General features: G+C 42.3%; 1 long non-coding RNA gene across 1 annotated transcript in view; it reads left to right on the plus strand.

The window, feature by feature from the left end:
- The window catches only part of LOC147260644 (uncharacterized), a 110,515-nt gene that overhangs the window by 7,443 nt on the left and 84,851 nt on the right, over positions 1 to 18,221 (plus strand). The window lies entirely within an intron of this gene.

Consider the following 18,221-nt stretch of genomic DNA (forward strand, 5'->3'; position numbering starts at 1 on the left):
GTCCTGAGGGAGCATTAATACCTTAGCCCTTGTTCAGACATGCAAATAATCTAATTCAAGGTCTAGCTAATTAACAACTTAGCTTCAGTAAAGATAAAGAGGCTCAATAATAAGCCAGAGCTTTTTGGAGGAGGGTAATGTTTCAGCTACCTCAGATGCACCAATGTCACAAAAACACTGTGTGGCCACTCTTAGAAATGAGCAAACAACCTTGTGGTGCAGAGTGGAAAAAGAAGCCTTCAAGCATTAAAGGGAACAATTAATACAAAAGGCTTGTGTAGAGCTCATCACATAAGGGACTGTGGAGAGATTATTAAGGCAGGGTGGTGTAATTTTTGGGGGGGGGAGTGGGGGAGGGTCTTCATGATTGAACGTTATCTCTCCGGAGACCTCGTCATTTGTCACTATCCTTTAGCAGCTTCCACTTAATTCTGCATCTTAACAGAAAGCAGACCTGAGGTAAATTAAAATGTGACAAAATGTAAATGTGTCATTCAGAGTGACAGTGTCGGGCTTCAGAAACAAAGAATGAGTGGAATATTCTGTCGGCAGGAAGCTTCTTTAGGAAATCTTTCACGTAACAGGTTGGAGGAGGGTGGTGTTGGTGTAGAATTACTGTAGTTTGAAGTGAACTGGAGTATAGCATTTTCATTTTGTTCTCACGTGTATCCATTAATTGAACTAATTCACGGCGGTCACATACGGAGGCCATGAAGTGCAAATCACAATAACAAATAAAAAAAAAAAATGCCATGTCCTCAAATGATAACATAACTGCTGTGGGAACAGTTTGGTACGACAAATAGGTACAACACCTGTATTCAGAAGGAATTATTGCTGATTGGATGGATGCACAGACTTCTTTTCTCAGAACTCCATGTTGCACCATAGTAGAAGCAGCCAGACGAAGGAAAACCAGGATGAAGGAATGAAAATTTGTGGAAAATAAGCTGAAAAATCTTTCATTCCTGTTGAACGTATATTCGTCCAATCAGTGACGATCTTGACAAATACAGGTGTCCACCTTTTCTGTACTGTAAGTTACTGGTGTGTGTAGGAGAAATGAAAACTCGCTGTTGTGTATTTTCTTTTGCCATCCATCCATCCATCTTCAATTGCTTATCGACAGGTGACATGCTAACTAGAACCTCTGGACACAAGAGAGCAGCGGCTCTACTCCAGTCCCTCATGGCTGACTGAGCCTCTCACCTTATCCCTCAGGAGACGGCAGTCTCCTGCCTGAAGAAAACCCAATTCTGCCACTACTGTTTGTAATCTGGGTCTTTGGTCATGCCCTGTATTTCATGAGTGCAGGTGAGAGTCAGGACAAAGCGGAGGGGTTGAGCGCTTTGCCGTGTGGGACTCTCACTTCACGCCCGTCGTACTTCTGTTGGGTCTTTGGGACGTTGTGTTGGGGTGTTCAGGTCTTCACTTGGGTAAAAGGAAGGTTTGTAGAAATCTACTAACAATGCTGTTAAAAGTTTGGTACTTGTCGAGGTTTCCTACAGCATATACGCTCCGTTTATTGAATAAATATTTAAACTAGTAGTGCCGCCTTTTCTTGTGTTACAGTGCAGAATGTAAAGTGATGTGTATCTGATGTTTCCAGTGAGCGATCAGATGGATTTACCAACATTTTTGTGACACTCAGCATGCTTAAATCTAATAAGAGTTTCTCCTTGACTGCCCAGGCAGCGTTCTATGGGCACTTATTTGAATAGCCTTTGTAGGCTGTTGTCTCATAATAAGCAGCAGAGAAATGGAACATGTTTTAAGGCATTTCTGGCTTTTAGCAGGGTAAAATGTTAATCCCGCTTTAGCAAGGTTACATGGTCAAGGTTGCCAAATTACCGACAAGCACTAATCACCCCTGCCTCGGAGCGAGTCTGGCTCAGAAGCAAACACTGTGGAACATGGCTCCCAGCCCCCACTGCGATGCCTCGACACTCTCACAACCACCCTCGCTGCCTTTGCTTCTGTATGAAATTGTGATTTACAACATCAATTTACATCTGCCAATACCAAATAACTTGTCCTTAAATCCATGAGATTCCTGCTCTATAGGATCTATTTTCTCCCCTTGGAGGTCATTTAAACACGTACTTATACATACATACATGTATATGATGTATCAGAGTTAAACAAACATGAAGGTCACTGACCTTTAAAAATTGCTACATTGCCACTGAGAGGAGATCAGCCTCTATTAAACACTGAAATATTTCAGACTGGTAAATGTCCACGTACTTTGTGTAGATTCTCTTTAAATTAACCATGAATACGTTTTCTCATCCAGAATAAAAGATAAGTGTAGCAGACATGTTTCTTTCTTTGAAAGGGACAATGTAAGGAGTTACGTTTTTATTAATGTGTGCATTTTTCTTAAATGCACAGTATGTTTTTCTTCTCATCATACGGATAAAAGAAACATTAAATTGCACATTGATAAAAATATAATGAGAAATGATGTTCTGTTTTTGTTCTCATCTCATTAAAAAGCTAAAACCAATAATAAATCATAGTTACATCTCAGCTCTTAAAAGTGTAGAAACCGGCCACACAGTTGCCCTTCGAGTGATTATTCCACAGGTAATGTCGTCAGTCAGGTTTGTTCAGGGAGCAGAGTAACTGTCAGATCAGGATTCATACATAAACCTGCTCCTGTCACTGCTTCACCCTAACATCACTTGAGTTTCCCCTTCGCAGACAGTTACCTTTGCTGTACTGTAGGGGGTCTGCCATTGAAATGAAGTCTGTATGATTCGGAGCAGGACAGTAATAATGTGTCCACTCGGCTGGGAAGAGGGGAAGTTCCTTTTAGGAAAGTAAAGAGCGTTCACCTAACGACAACAAAGAGACCAGATAGGAAATCTGCTCTTTTTCTGCTGTTAGAATACAGAAATGTAACAAACCACCTCTTCATGGACACAACTGTGACGAAACAACACCCGCGAGGTGGATGTTTCAACTGATTGCAGCAAGTCACACAAAACTAGCTACATAGTGTAAGTGACGTCAAACCCAGGTATCTGGATTCTCCCACTCTGGGATATTCCAAGTTGACCTGCCTTCATGCTATTCTCCCAACTAGGAGGTTGGTACTTTCCTACTTCCTGGTTTTCTGTGTGCACCTCATCAGGTCGCATAATAACATACACAAAAGCAAAGATGTGTGTAAGCCAACAACTGTGTTACTGTAACTGTACACAACTGCATATTTGTGATGTGTGTTTTAATGAAGATCGGAGACAGTAAGTAACATGTCGCCTATGAAAGTCTTCTCCTCTAAGAGCACAAATTCCAACCGTACCACTGGGGTCTTTGAACAGTGGTTCTGGTCACAATGAACCGTGGAATGATGCATCTATGTCGACTACCAAATGAATTGTACTTAGTGGTGTGCCTTTAGTTCCTCTGTTATTTCAAATGTTAATGAAAGTATAGCATGAAATTTGGTATACCAAGTCTTAGAGTCCAATCACTCTCTTTAATAGCTTTATGGCGGCCAGAAAATCAAGTATTCATGAAGATTGAAGATGATCCAGTGAACTTCAATTTAATTGGTGCAAATTAAAACAATCCATCTTTTGCAGCTGTCTATCTATCTGCTATCACCACTTCATTGCTCGTCTTGCACCTTGATTACAATTATCTTTTAATAGCAAAACTTGTCAGCAATTTCTCTCCCTTCTGATTTACGTCGCGGCCCAACACAGTGTTGTTCCACTCATATAACTCATGTTTTAGTGTAATGCAGAGTAAGCCTCCACTGGGCAGACGCAAGATGTATTGACACCACCACCTCATATCCGCTGGATTGCTGTGACATATGGCAAACTGTCTCTTGGCTGTACAGGCTGTAATGCTTCCCCCATTAATACAAAAAGTGCATATATGCATGCCTGGGGTTTGATCCCCATAGACGGCGTGCAGAATGAGGTACATCAATGGATTACAAAATAAATGCGTATGCGGACACTTTTTTCTTCTGGTTTCCAATGAGATTTCTGGGGAATTAGACCGAAAGATGACATTCTGACTTTTAATTTGGGACAAAGTGATCTCTCCCTCTCCTCTCTCTCCTCCCCTGACTCTCAGCTGATATGCTGAGCTAAGACCTTTTCAAAGATACATAGCGGTAGTTTCATTTTATCATAAGATGAGATCTTGCCATTTCCTTGCAATGACTATAAGTTCAAATGCTTAAGAGAATTAAGCTTTAATAGATGGCACAGGTGGTTGAGCTTTGTGAATGGAAGGCATTATTAAGAGTGCTGCAGGGGATGGCGAATTGTGATAAGCCAACCCGGAAGTTAGCATCACAGTGGGTTCCCTCGACCAAAAGCCAATGGAGCTTTCACATTGGGTTTCCATCACTGCAGGAAATGAACTCTGTTGCAAAGTTTACAAGACCAACACATTTTTTTCAGCAATAGAATTTACACAAAGGGAACACCAATCGTATGATCTTTGGGGTGTAAACGCAATCGTTAGAAGTACAAAGCCACCAGAACGCTATGAACCAGCTACACCACTGACATGTGGCATCAGTGTTACTACAACTAGCTTCAAGCCTCTGTAGCTTTTGGCATGATGATGTTTTTTGTCCATGATAACCTTCGTTGTCCCGCTAAGCCACTTGTTAGCAATCTCTGTTCATAAGAGTCACTGACACTGAAATTTACTGATGTTTTTTTTATGCTTAAGGGTGTGTAATCTAGACATGCTTGATCTCTACAAACACATTTTGCATGTCAATACTGAGAAAGTGGTTTCTTTGAGTAGCTTCAACCAATCACGTTTGAGCCTTGATTGTATCCAGGTAAACAGTCCGTGTTGAAATATTGGGAAATAGAAAATGAACAGAAAACAGAAAAATTGCTGTTGACTGACAATTTGACAAGCTGTCAGTACAAGCTGCACCGGCCACTTTTGAAACGATCTGCTTGTATTTGTTGTCCTTCAAATTCATGAAAATGTCTCAACTTGTTATATGGACTGTAAACATGAGCTGCAGACAGAGTAAGGAGGTCTTGGAGTGGATATCTGCCAGCTACATCGGAACCCCAAAATACTGGCCCTAGTTTTCCTGATGCTAACCCGTTGATGGGTTCCTAGACTGGCAGGTACTTGAACGAGAACCCATTCAAAACTTTGACACGGGGAACCGGACATTCACCAATGCTAACTTATTTCTGGGCTGTTTTTATATCTCTCTATAGCTGTTGAGCTAAATAAAATACAGGATTTGCAAGATTCAGTCTTCACAAAAACACTGTCAAATACAAGGAGTTGTTGAGAACAAAGGGTGTTCCTCACATTCACTGCATGCCTTTTAGTTCTGCTCTGACTCTTGAAGCAAGACTGAGCGCTAACCTCTGCAGTAGCCTGGAATGTTCATGTGAGGCCAGAGCGAGTGTCAGAACTGCCTTCATTAGGGAAAAAAAAAGAAGATATTCAGTGTAAATCCTTCCAAAGTATCAGCAGCAGACTCATTGTTCCAGCAATAAAATATATCCAAGTCAAGAGATCCAGCATGTGGAATTACTGGACATTAGAGTAAATGAGCCATGCATGGACAATAATCAACAAAGAGATGGAGAAAAACCCCAGCAAATACACAGCTTCATATCAGATATTTGATCTATGGGAAAAACATTTGCTCTCAAGTATTTTATTGCCAGTAATTATTCACTTACCAAGCATAAGAGATGCATTCAAATTCCTCATAAACTCCACAATAATAATAATAATATAATAATAATAATAATGATAATAAAAACGGTTTTAGATCACATAAAACTTGTAAGGGAATCTCTCTAGAACTAAACAAAACACGTATAGTCTTACAAATTTTGAAGGTTTTTCTTTTTTGTTGTTTGCTTCTGCTGGATGTAAGTGGTGCTTTAGGGAATTGTTCAGCCGTTTCCACTATGCCCCAAATAAACTTGGATGTTCTCCATCCATCAGGTGACTACATGGAGAGCTGACCTGTCATAAATTCACTCTGTGGGGATGATGACAGGGCCGGAGCCAATCTTCATGAAAGAATAAAAAAAAAAAAAAAAAAAAAAAAAGGCACAAGGCTCCCATCCCCCCACTCCCTGAGCCCCATTCCAGCCCCGACTCACCCTTTACCCTCAGTGCTGGAGGACCCTTGCTCCTTATCTTTCAGCCCATCTCTTGCTCTGCACTTACCCGTCTCTCTCTCTCTCTCTCTCTCTCTCTCTCTCTCTCTCTCTCACCCCCTTTTCTCTCCATGGGTAAGCAGGTAATCATGAGCTGTCACAGAAAGGTGACCCATTAATGTGATGGATACGGTGTGAAAAACAAATGGTGTGAAACGTGTGGATTGCTGTCCTTACTGCACCTTGGCCTTTTGTTCTGTCATATCAATATCCACACAGGGCCTCATTACACCGCTGCACTACACAATGAGTGGAGAGCCAGGGTCAAGACTGCACCCCGCTCCCTTTGACTGGCTCTGACTGGGCTTTTCAGCTCAACCTCACCCCCAAAGGACTCCCTGGTAAACAGTAAGAGGGCAGCCTCTGGAGCCAGGGAGAGCGCACATCATTCCAGACTAAATAAGCAACCCCCCAGCAGTCCTGTATCCATCAGGGGCTTGGATGTCTGCCGGCAAAAATGACAATAGTTACATGGAGAAATAATTGAGTTTTTACTTGATACATGAACTGGTCTTTTTGTCCAGTTAAGGTTTCATTTGAATTATAGCTACAAAGTCCCAGTCTCCCCTGTGTGGCAGCCTGGACATCACTTGTGTGTCTAAAAAGCCATTTTTACATCATGTCTACAAGGTCAGAAACATCCCATTTTTTTCCTGCAAAGTTCTATATTCCTGGGCCATAGATCACATGTTGCCAACACGATGGCAGGTCACATCCTGATAATTGAAACTCTACATTGCTGGACTGTGAGAACAGTAGCAAAAGAATCAATAAATAGGACTTATATGAATGTATATGGACTCCTAAATTGCTTCAGGCATACTGTAAGATGGGCACTTAGATTTTCAAAGAGCCATACTGCCAGTCAAGGTCAAGAGGGGAGCCAGCGAGGAGCTATCACAGCCCTGGCCTAACCCTGCACCATCCATTATACACGAGCTGGTCAAGCACTTATTAAAGATGGAGGCTAATTTCCCTGCCAGGACCTGTGATCCACAAAGTAGCAGCTAATCACTGACAGAGGAATATTATGGATCCCAATCAAATGAGTTTATGTGCAGGATTCAGACTGACAAGCTCAAGAGACTGCCTGAAGCTAAGGAGAGCCTCTGAGAGTTTGCCTGGACGATGTTGACATTTAAAAATTCAAGCAAAGACTCATTAATAACTAAGACTGCTTCAGAAGCAGTTTCTAAATTTTGAACAGAAAGGATGTATGTGTAAGGCTCTGGCTCTGTGTCTCAGTGGCACTACAGAGGTCTCTGCATTTAAGCCAGCACGGGGATGTCGATACACCCTTTGTGGTCCCCCCCCTGAGCTCTACAGCGGTGGTCTAGTGGACACTTCCGATGAAACACAGGAGACTCTATTAAGGGCAGTGGTTATGGACCACAGACTAATCTCGTATGACAAACTGGAGGTGTCTTGTTATTTCCAGACCTGGTGATGAATCGAGGGCTGTAGTCCCCCATGCTGTCATGTCAGAGTGGAGCTGAAACAGATTGAGAGGGTGCAGACAGCAGATTTATGTTCCGGGATTCTTCACTCTCTTCTTAAACCCACAGATTCTGCCTATTAGCTGTCTTCCCATTTGCCTGTTATCAAGACTGGTGTAGAACACTCGGGCTCCAGGTTTACTCTGTAAGATTTGGGACTACAATACCATGAATTGCAAATTTTATAGAATAGTCTGGACTAAGATGGGTCCTCCATCTTGTGCTGATCTTGATGGTTGAACCCTGTGTTTAAAACTAGTTTTAAAAAAATTCACTGTCATGAATGACAATAGCGTTGATATGGACGACAGCGGCACATCATTGGTATCGGCAGATATCATTTTTTTGGAAATGTCTCAGGAACCGTTTGATGGTTTTGCTCAAGTAGGCTTATCCAGATGTTTGGAAATTAAAAACAAACAAACAAATTTTGACATTCTCAATGTTGGCACGTGTTTTCTGCATGTAACTATCGTATGAAAATAATCTGCAAAAAATCCAATGTTGTGCATCCCTCCTGTTTTTGTACAACCTAAGTAAAGTCTTTTTCGATCATTAAGTGCTGCAAGGCTGCAACCAATCATTTGATTATTGACAGCATAAAATGACAGAGAAAAAGTGGAAACACAAGTTGATTTTTAAAACATCAACTTGCAAATATTCACATTTGGGAAGAATTTTGTCTTCGAGTCACTTCAGCAATTGTTAAACATCCCATTTCTGTCCATCCACTAATTATTACTGAACTAATTGTTGTGACTCTGGAGTCCCGCTGCTTGAGCATCGACACGTCACACATGTCTCTGCCCCGCCCTTTTAGATGTCACTACTTAAGTTGTAACATTTGCGGTCACCGTGACAGTGAAGACAGCCAGTAGCAACACTACAAGAATGATTCAGATCAGTCATCACTCTCGCACAATTTTGTATGTTTTCAGGTCAGAGGGTCAAGAAACTGAATCCCAATCGTGGATCACATTTGCTGTTGTGAGTAGGAATGATAACTTAGTGCTACTAACTAGTTGCTCCTCTCAGATAATGTGAAAGAGGCTGGACTGAAAAGTGGCCCTGCTAGATGTTGCATGTTGCTACGGAGCTGCTAATACGCCACAATGTGAAGACACTGTTCGTCTTTCCAATTTGATATAAACGTCTGTATTCCAGTTTTTAGGCTCCACTGAAATGTGCCTGCAACAGCACCATTACATCAGCACCAATCTAAATTCTGGTACATTTCATTCTAATATATAACTAGGGGTGTACAGGTAGAGACAAAACTGTGTTGGCTTGAACATGAACGGAAATGTCAAGTTGCAAAGAGGAAACCTGTCAAAGTTACTAAATGGCCAGTATTCCTTTACACTGGGCTAAATTTTCACATCATTCAAGAGAAGTTGAGCATGCAATTTTAGAGCAGGTTTTATCTTGTTAACTTTTGGTCCTGAACAACGATGGAACGTGTTCGGAGGCAATAATTCAGAATTATTTACACTAATGATAGCCTGGAGGGAGTCTTTAGCTTGGGGTTAACTATGGTTATCGTTAATGGAGGAATGAAGACAATGACAGCGCTCCATAGAGGCTCCTTGTGTGTGTGTGTGTGTGTGTCTCTGTGGCCCCCCCCCCCCCCCGACTCACCCCCGCTCCCTGTGATGACCGCATCCCCACTGTAATGTACCTGTGTGTGAAGGACATCCCGACCGGCGGGGCTATCACAGACACAATCTCACAGCACTTTAATAACTTTGAGAGCGGTCAGCACCCTGTGCTTTAATAACACTCCCTGTCAGCTCACCCCACACTGCGCAAAATTGTCTCGTTGGAATTCTTTATGGTGGAGGCCAAAGAACTCTGGTGATGGGGATAGAATATAGCCACGATCAAGCCGCTTCTCCCCCTAAATGGTTTTCCAAGAGTATGTTTTTATCTTTGGCTCAAAACAAACACGAAAGAAGACAGACACTTGCTATATGACACAGCAATAAGCTTTTAAAATCCGCACTGTCGTCTTTCAAAGAAAAAAACAAATGTAGCCGTTTCCTTTGAGTTCACGTTAACCTCCTTCACTTTTGTGATAAAAATGTCAGAGCTTGGAGGCACATGTTGAGATCTTTCCTACACAATATTCCAAACTGATACATTCCATCAAAGCTCTAACAGATACAGGAACTAAGAGGGAGTTACGAACTGCTGTCAAGCATCGAACCCTCGGTGATTTTGCATTTTTGGTTTGAATTAAAGTCACATGCACATTGTGCTCATTCATTCTTTGTACTTCAACCTACGAGGTGTAATGCACATCATAGCGTTTGTGTTGTAGCTGTGCAGTGCAGCAGGGCGGCGGGTCATGGACGTTGAAGGAGTCTTTACAGTTCAGCGCTTTCTGCAGGAAAAGAATGCAGGAGTTTTGCACTTCACGTTATGTTGCGGCTTAGTTGTGGAGATACAGCCAGACCTGCTGATGACAACTCCACACTGACACACACCGGCGCTGCTTCCACAACCGAGACTCTGACATTCTACAGGAAACAACACTGAGGTTCCCACTACAGGAAATAGAACCAGTGACAAAGAGGCAAGAGCTCAACCTCTCTCAACCACTGAACCTACTCAACCTCACACTGAAACCACTCGTGACACTGAATACACATGAAAATATATTCAGAGTCTTTTACAAACCACTATTCACTACTGAATAAACTCCATTTTGTGCGGATAAAATAACTTCAGGGTCACTGCAGAAGCAGGTGGGTTTGGGGCAAGAGCTCGCCGCCTCCTCCTCCACATGTGCAGCATAACAAGGCAGAAAATATTCCGAACTTGAATCCAACAAAATCAAGTACATTATCTGCTTTGCCAAAGAAACCAAACATGGACAAACTAGATGTCCTTAAACTAGTTGGGGGACCTGTTGTATTTAAGTTAATGATGTGTAAAACAGCTGTACTACATTACAAGCCATGCATCTATCCAATATCTTCTCCCAGTACATGAGTGTGAACTGAGTGACCACCGGTGAAACCCAGTGAAATAAAACATGCTGCTAACGTTAGCATCCTCTAGCTGTGCTGATATCATCACAGGTTGATATGCAAACCAGAAATCCCATCTTGAGTAGCGATGCAAGCGATAGCACGGTGGTTAACATATGTGTTGCCTCTTAAGGCCGGTGGCACAGCTCAGGAACGGGACCGCAGCCGTGACGCGTCTGTCTCTGTCATGATCTTTCTTTCTCAGTGTAACAGCAGAACGCTGCTGCCTCTGATGGCGTAAAGCTTTCTGACACACAGTGGCCACCCTCTGCACTGCCGTCCTCCGTGAGTGGCTGCTGCAGCATGACGTCAGGTCGTGTCCCCAAAAATTGAGTGTTGCTCTACTTCCTTTGCATCGGCGAGTCATTACCCACATGGAAAAGAAGGAGGAGATCAGTATTTTAGGCCGCGGTGCCGGATTCTGTCTCTTCCATCTCCAGCAAAGTCCCGCCCACAGCTTCATCTGATTGGTTACACATAACAAGTAATAGCTTTTCAACAGTGATGGTGAGAGTAACACGTTTGTTTGTTTGTTTGTTTTTAATTTTTGGAATTTTGACACCACGATATTCATTTTGCTGCTAGTGTCGATAATTTCCAGATATCAGTTGTTGATCTCCTTGATGGTTCGTGAGACAACGGGGCAACAGCAGATGCTTCTGTTTAGTTAGGAGCTTTTGAATTTGTATTGTAACCTAAACCATGACTCTCTGCCACCCTAACCAAGTGACTTTGTGCCTAACCAGTGGGGGTGTAACCATTGGTTTTAACATCAATGCGATCCGTATCACCATTTGTGGTTCCCGATTTGATTTCAAGGATGATCTTGGTTCATATACAACGATACCATTCACTGACTTGACATCGATTCAGTAGCTTTTTAGTCAAAAATCCTAGCAGTGTGACTGTGAAATAAATACCTGCATACTGGACAGTGCAGGTGACGTTTCCCAGATTCCTGTTTTCTCTTGTAAGGGAATCAGGCGTAAACTAATTATGGATATAAAAAAAACACAGGTAAACCACGGTGAATGGCAAATGCATTCATGTGTTATTTGAATAAAGTGCAACCAACACTCCAGGTTGAATTAACAGGAGGTGAACCTTTTCTGCTCTCATTTTCAGTATTCAGTACATTTTACAGTGAGTGTAACCAACATTTCACCAGTAGGTTTACCTGCAACTTCTGCTTTTGGTTTGCAACATAAAAGTACAATATTTCATATCAAATTTAAAGAGCAGCCAGCATCTCTTCAGGTTGATTTAACAGTAGGTTTGCCTGCTGCTTTTGCTTTTACATTTCCCACAAACAGCAAGTGACTTATTTATTCTTCGCAAAAGCCAAAGTGTTTCCACACACTGGACCGCAATTGTGGCTTGGTAATTTCTCGCTCGCTGGCTTCTCCTCTGTCGTCCACCATGCTACGTTTTGTTGTTCTGAAATTCGCGCTGCTGCTGGCGCATGGCGACGACATCACGGACAGGCAGACCGAATCGCGTCACGTTTAATGTCTTTATCATTAAAAGTCCTAAAAAAAAAACCCCACATTTCTATAAACTCTGCCGTGCTCAATTCTAGTGTTGTTTCCTAGTATCGATACAATCGAGTGATTACATTTTAGATCCATACACTGAATGTCGTCAGCAAGGCCAACTCGCCGAGCGCAGATCGATATAGTTGGATCATAGGAATATAAAATGATACATCGATGTAGCAGATGAACCGTTACACCCCTACTAACCAGACTTAAACCCACAGATAAGCGGTATAGAAAATGCAGGGCTGGAGTACCCGAGGAATGCATGTTTCATGAGAACATGTTACATCGTGCGTGGTGGGTCATGCTAGCTGGATTGTTTAGACTTCCTGGACTCATTTTATGATCTTTTTGATATGAAAGTTTTCAGTTTCTCCTTGCTGCCGTGTGGAGCTGCCAATCTCTGGAGCAGCCTGGTGTAGCTTCACTGTTCTTATCATTATGCAAATATTTGATTATCTGTAAAGAGAGATCACAGCCAGCAGCCTCGCAAATGCAGCATGTTTATCTCAGCATACATATTAAAGGAAAACTCATAGTGAGCATGTGAAGTGTAAATCACCTCGTGCTGCACATAGTGTGCAGCGGCTGTGTCTCAGAGCTAATGATGGGCTTGGGCTGGGCTTTTTTGTGATGCATCAGAGATTATAGCCTCTCCTGCAGCGGTGGTGCTGCATTCCTGGTTGTCACTGACTAGTACTACTGATTAACATAATCAGCCAACATTAGTTATTCATGTGATGTGCAGAAGCGCTCGGGGGTCAAATCTTTGCCCTGTCTAATAACCTATGTTAAATATTAAAGAAGAACATGGGCTGGCTGATTTACATGCCTCTCATCCTGCCTTTAGATACACAAGAAGTAAGAAAAAAAAAAACCACTCAAGGCCTGTGGTCAAACACTTGCAATGGAATAAATAAATATAGTGTGTGAAGAGGCATTGCTTTGAAGATCTGAGGAGGTGTGGAGGTGTTCTATACTGTACTATCCTATCAAATAATCATTAAAAACACTCTGTGCTGTATGTTCAGCTGAACCAAATACTTGATCGTCACACACACTGATGAGCCAGCTACCCTTATTGCCTACACAATTGCTCTATGCGTGTGTGTGTGTGTGTGTGTGTGTACCATAAGAGAGAGACTTTTTTCCACTCGGCTTCATCTAACTGACCCCAGTGGGCATGCATTAACTGACTTGCTGCATCTTTATGCCTCTGTCTCTTGATTAAGAACAATGAGCACAGCAGCTAACCATGCGTTGAGAAGCCCAGGTCGGGTGTGCTGAGCGCTGGGTGGGGGGGCCAGACCCTGTGGGCAGCAGGGAAGGAGGCCGGCTATGGACCCTGAGGAAGTCATTAGGAGACCAGTGACCTCACTGGTGCAGAGCTCAAAAAGGCTGCCCACTGGCATGATGTCATACTTCACATGTCAACCTTCATCATGGCAGCATGGTGAAGAGTCCAAAACTGTGAAAACCACATCATGCACCTGGCAGCTGTATCTGCTCCTGACGTGCAGCTGTGGCTGCACCTACGACCATTCATTCACTGAACAATAATCTGTTTACCCTGGTTCCCAAAATGAATGTGTGCGTTAAAGCCCCAAGGATGTGTACATACATCATGCGCATATTGTTGTACACTGATTTGTTTTTTTACTTTTTGATCCAGGAGAAACTAATCTCCCTGATATTCATATATCCACATCATTGCAAGGAGAAAACTCCCCTTCTCCTATTTTTATAAAATCATTGCCTACTTCAAAATACCTTTTAAAGGCTATTATACTGTATTTCTGGTCGTCTCTCTTCTCTTTGGGGAGTTATAAAAGTCTCCAGCCCTACAGAGTCAACGTAAACACAGCTATAGCGGCGGTTGGAGCTCAAAGGTGGCTCCATATATTCCAATTCCAGACTGGGCCTTTAATGACAACTTGCACTTTGGAAGTGAATGGATGCACAATTTATCACCCATATTCCCACACCCTGTAAGAGCAGGACGAGCCAGTGTGTAGACTAATGAACTGCAAACTCTCCTCTAGGCTTCTCTTTCCAGTGATGGAACTACTTAGGATTTATTTTTTTCTTCTTTCTTCTTCCTTTTTTAAACGTGTTCCTTTAAGAAAATAACAATCCTCAGAGGCTGTGCTTATTACTGCTCTACTTGGATGACCACTAGGAAATGAAAATGACTTCTTTCGTGTAAAGCAAAGGTTTCAAGGCTGCGCGTTTGATAAAAGAATTGCTAAGAATTTGTAAATGTAACTGACATGCTTGCAGGCTGTTGTGCTTTCATTTGCAGTAATGACCTGATGGGCTACTTAAATATCAGCACGCGGCATTAAGATGATGGTGAAACACAAGATATTGGGTTTAATGGTGAATAACAGATGTTTAATGCCAAACATTGGACACAGAGAACTGATGTCAGATGAAGATGTGCTCATTCTGAAGGGACTTAGAGGCATATGAGCTATTTGTTTTGGTACGCATCAGTAGCTGAGTCGCTTCCTTGGTGCAGTTTTCATCAGATCCATTTAGAGATCAGTGCTGTGCTCATAGTGGATCAGAAGCAGGATACTGCAACAGCTCATAGCGGGGCCAGTACACAACAGCATTGAGTACCTCTACATTTCTTCTCTTTGGTGTACCAAGTGTACATTCACTTCTCAAAAGGTGCCAACACTGCAAACTGCATTACCCAGGCGCCCCGATCATGAGCCAAAGTCAACAGTACACAGGAAGACATTTTACTGAAAGACTTGCGATGACGAGATGAGTAAACTAGATCAGGTTGGTCTTCTTTACTGGCGTTATCTTTGTTGTAGTTGGCTGCTGCATCTGGTGTTTGGTTAATGCTACATCAACGAGTTCCCGGCTGACTGGAGTGGTACCAACGCTAGCTTGCCGCTCTCGTTTGGTTCTGGTTGGAACGTTGTGAAGTCATTGTCTGATCCTCTCCTTGTAAATAATTTATCCGGGTATCTACACCCTTGTTGTTGTGCTTTTAGTATCATCAGTACTACATCCTCTACTGTATTGTATGTCCCCTAAAGTTCTGATGTTCAAATGAAACTGAACCTTGTTTCCAGAAGAAACAAACTTGGTATGAAAAAGCCTGTTAACCTGGCAAAATTCAACATATCTTAAATGTCAAAGACCACAAACATCTCTGACAGTTTTCTATTGCTTTTTTTGTTAAACACTTGAGTTTTACAACACTGCAACACTTTAATGTCAACCATATTTGTATTTTTGGCGAAAAATGGGCAGATCACAAACTGTTGTAAGGATTAATTATTCCCATAGATATGATCCGACCTATCTGAGATCCGATGTATTGTGTGGTGAAATTGTATAAATGACCATGAATTCATTCTTTAATTGAATAATTTAAAAAAGGACATTTATGTCTAGCCTTAGTTACAGCATGTTCTTTCTTACTGATATTGAACCACTTCCATGTCACATTAATCAAGTCTCAAACATAAAAGTTTAAGTCTCAGAGAGTCACTGAACTCTACAGGCCTCATTAAAGTTGACATTAGTTAATATTAATTCCAGTGGCCGTAGAAGACGACGACTGTGGTGATGTGAGAAATTATCAGCTGTATTTAATCTGATCGCATGATGTGAATGTAACATTTTAGTGGTGTCAAGAAGATTTGTTGAAAATTACAGGCTCCTGAGCCACAGCTGCATCATTTTCAGATCAAGCACAAACCCAGCGGGTCAAACGGTGTAACAGTGCTCTTGTCAACATGTCGGTTCTGATGAGTTTGGTGCAGTTTTTAGGGAGCGAGGATTGTTCCGTGCTCTTGGACCATCAATTCTCTGGCTCCAAACATAAATGTGGTGGTGAGGCCGATGTATTTGGCAGAGACCAATGTCCACTGGTTCCTGGATGAATGGGCCACAATACCGCACAGAGTGAGTGCACTCCCACATTGAGGCTGGACTGCTGTTTAAATCAAGCGGGCGGTCACACTCGATGTGTACATCACCAGTGAGGCATGGTGAGCAATGAGACGCCTGTACAAGGCCCCTGCCGGCCCATTGCAAGCCGGGACTGCTGAGGCCCCTGGGCTGCCTAATCAAATCTGAAACCATCACATTCACTAGGCTCTCAGGCGAGGATGCATGCAAAAAAGAAAAAAAAAGAAAATAGTACATCACCAATCACATGCCCCTCCCCCACTGCTCTTAAATACAGCCATTGGAGAAGGCAGCAGTTCAAATGAGAGTAAGTCACAGAAGTGCAGAGTTTCTCTCCTGTTTACGCTGTGGATCAGAGGAACTGCAGGTCTGTGCTCGTGGTAGCAGCCAGAATGTTGGTGATGTACAGTAGAATACTGGTATCATCATCAACCATATGCAGCTGATAACTACAATCTCCCTTCAGTCTCTAACTTTCCAGACCTTTGAAATTGATGTGTTTATTTAGCGTGTCCAAGCCAAAGCAGAGCAGTAATAGCCTTGTCTAGGGGGCGAAGATGGAATCCCCTCGCTTCACCATCGATGGAGGATAATGGCTTCCTTTGATGGAGATTTGGGCCATCTAAATATAATTAGGCAAGCGTGAACAATGATCTCCATAAAGTGCAGAGTACTAATTAAAACAGTTCGGCATTACAGCATTTCAAACATGACAATAAAAATAACAAGAGGACCCAAATGGATTGCACACTGTGCCAAGAGTTCTGAGGAAGACACGGTGTGAGATATTCAAAAGGGCATTGAATTCACTCTAATGGAAATACAGCTTGGCAGAAAAAAACCCTTTATTAAATCAATCACTTCTCTCTGTATTCCCTTGTCCATGTTTCCCTCCTCTGATGGCATCCGTAAATCGAAACTGTGACTAAAAATCTGAGCTGAGAACTAGGCCAGAGAAAAAGAGGAGAAAAACTACTGTGTCAATTGAAAGTCAGATGTCGCTGATACACATTCACATGCAGTTTTTACTCTTGGGTGCAGAACAATTGCAAATACCAGCTATACAAAGTAAGACTAGTTCTAGTTATTACTCAAATAGGAATTAGAAGTGTGTATGAAGGCTTGTTTGCTTGACTGCTTTGACCCGATTTGTCCTCTGGTTAGCATATTTCAGTGTGCGCCCTACATGATAGCATTTTGATTACTAACTACCTGCAGTCAATGCTGTCTAAAAGCATTTACAGCTTGGGATGTAAAAAAGATAACAAAAAGGTTTCCGATCGCATGCATGTGTGTATGTGTGTGTGTGTGTGTGCGTGTTGGTGTCTGTATGTGGGTGTTTGCATGCGTGCGTGTGTGTGTGTGTGTGTGTGTGAGAGAGAGAGAGAGAGAGAGAGATTCAAATAGCTGCTCTCTCGGGAGGCACATTGATTCCTAAATGAATGGAAGGCTCGAGAAAAATGGATTTCTTCCTTAAGATGTGACTTTATATCTCTTCTTTAAATCCCTGCAGCACTGTGTGCATTTGATTACACTCTGAGAAGAAGGAAATCTTTGCATCTTTATAAAATATTCATCGGAGTGGATGGGTGAGGCGAGGCTCTCGATGGTTGCTTGGTGATGGAAGAAATCTTTGGAAGTTCAAGTGGATGGAAAGAGAATTTTGTGTCTGCTGTATAAATCACTTAAGTAGGCCAGAGATTCTAATGCCCAAACTGCTTAAAGTCAGCTGTAATTCCACTTCCATGTCAAAGATACGGCCCAAAGTATTTGACGATGGGCTTCTCTCCCTCTTTTTTTAAAGTCATTTAATAAATGATGTGCATTTAGTAAATGAGCTGATCAAGTGATTTACTGCTGTGAATGAGTCCCAGACAGAGGCGGCTTTTCTTACCGCATCTTTCATCCATTTTACGCTGACAAAAGATTGATTTAGGATATGATGGTGATTTAATTACAGTTGGCTCTTTTATTACCCGCGTGCGAGCCCCTGCTCTTGTTGTCCATGTTATTTGGGGTTTTTCTTCAAGC

This window comes from Aulostomus chinensis, chromosome 6 (assembly GCF_037954235.1).
Source record: "Aulostomus chinensis isolate RoL2024-O1b breed Wild chromosome 6, RoL_Achi_v1.0, whole genome shotgun sequence".
In the NCBI taxonomy this organism is placed as follows: Eukaryota; Metazoa; Chordata; class Actinopteri; order Syngnathiformes; family Aulostomidae; genus Aulostomus; species Aulostomus chinensis.